General features: G+C 35.2%; 1 non-coding gene across 1 annotated transcript; it reads right to left on the reverse strand.

The window, feature by feature from the left end:
* Positions 1-665: 665 nt before the first annotated feature.
* Positions 666-772, reverse strand: LOC126007573 (U6 spliceosomal RNA). Its single transcript, XR_007495117.1, has one exon. It is a non-coding gene; the product is annotated as a U6 spliceosomal RNA (small nuclear RNA).
* Positions 773-1,639: the final 867 nt, after the last annotated feature.

Genomic DNA, 1,639 nt, shown 5'->3' on the forward strand with positions numbered 1-1,639 from the left:
GTCACAGCAAATGTTGGGGAAATAAGAAAGAAAATATTCTTGGCCTAAACAAATAGGTGTCTCTCCCCATGAAGCATACTGTCTTAAGACCGACTATAGGCTCCAAGCATACTAATTGTCCAACCCAAAGGCCTTTCTTCATGGTCCGAGGAAAAATTCTCCTCTATCATGTTTGTCAGAGTCAGGCTTCTATAATTAGAGATCCTGGTTCTTGTACAGATTCTATGTCTAATCTAGGTCATCATGCAGCTACTTCTGATTTCATCTCACTGTTAGGTTGTAAAGCAGGGAAAACTGCCCTTAGAGCAATTGCTGGTCATATGAATAAGGTGTCATATGACTCTACCCTTGAGCAAGTCAGTACTAGGGTGGTATTAAAGCCTTACATGGGGTGAGTTTGATTCCTGGTGCTGGTGCAGAAAACACCAGTTCCAAGGATGGGATCCAAAACTAGGGTTGGACAGAAGATGTCTGATAAACTGAGACCTAAATTTAGTTATTATGACAAATTTTCAGGGTGAAAGATGCCCCTGCACTATAAAATATATGAGTTCCTATCCCTATTAGATATCCCTATTAGAATTTCTTTATATATGTAAGATTTCTCCATTTTAATGTGCCTATGCAAAAAGGAACAAATCCACATGATATTTACTGGTGCATATAAAAATATGAAATGCTTCATGAATTTGTGTGTCATCCTTGCTTGATGGCCACTCTATTCTTCTCTTTACCATTTCAATTTTAGTATATGTGCTGCAGAAGTGAGCACAATTCCTATGATCCTTAACAGGATCTACTAACTGTCCTTTTTGGTGTTCTCTTTTTAAAGAGGAGAAAGGATACCAATAAATATTCCTGGACAATCCCTAAAGAAGAAAAATAACCATGAAATTCTGTAGCATCCAGAAAATATCATCTCTAAACAGCAAAGTCTGAAAATACCCTCTTCCTAAAAAACATAAATGTGTAATTTGGGGATTTTGGCTGGCTTTTAACATCTCTATGGGCCTTTGCCAGTGTGGATGGTCTGATTGAATTCCTGCCTTGTTTTTTATTTTTGTTTTCTATATCTGGCTAGCTTCAAAGGATGTTGTGGTCATGAATTAATATTGTCCTCGGTTAGCTATTATAAGGTTGGTTGCAATATCATTGGTGCTTGTCCTTACTGCTTTCCTTTGACAATGTGCAAGTTATTGATGTCTGGCACTTGGTAGAGGTGGTTGGCAGCTATGTGAATATTGTAACTTATGATGGGCTTTCCACAACATTGTCATAGGGTCCATGAATTTTGACAGTTATTTAAAGGATTTTCAGCATTGACACACCACTTTTTTGCAGTTCTGGTGTATAATAAAAATGTTATTTTTTTTAACTTTAAAAAATTATACAATTTGATGAGTAAACAATTTTCACTTGTATTTTATTTTTATTTTTTGTCTTTGAACATTATGGAACACCATATTTTCTCCACATAAATTATCTGTCACAAAGACAATGTATTTTAACCCAGGTTAAGTCTTTACTTGTTATTTTGAAGTTTTTTTTTCTTTAAAATCTCATTGTATTCAGGTATTTATTGAATACCTGAAATGAGTCAAGGCTATTTCAAAATGAAGTTCAAATCTGACTAGATGTG

This window comes from Suncus etruscus, chromosome 4, assembly GCF_024139225.1.
Source record: "Suncus etruscus isolate mSunEtr1 chromosome 4, mSunEtr1.pri.cur, whole genome shotgun sequence".
NCBI classification, from domain to species: Eukaryota; Metazoa; Chordata; class Mammalia; order Eulipotyphla; family Soricidae; genus Suncus; species Suncus etruscus.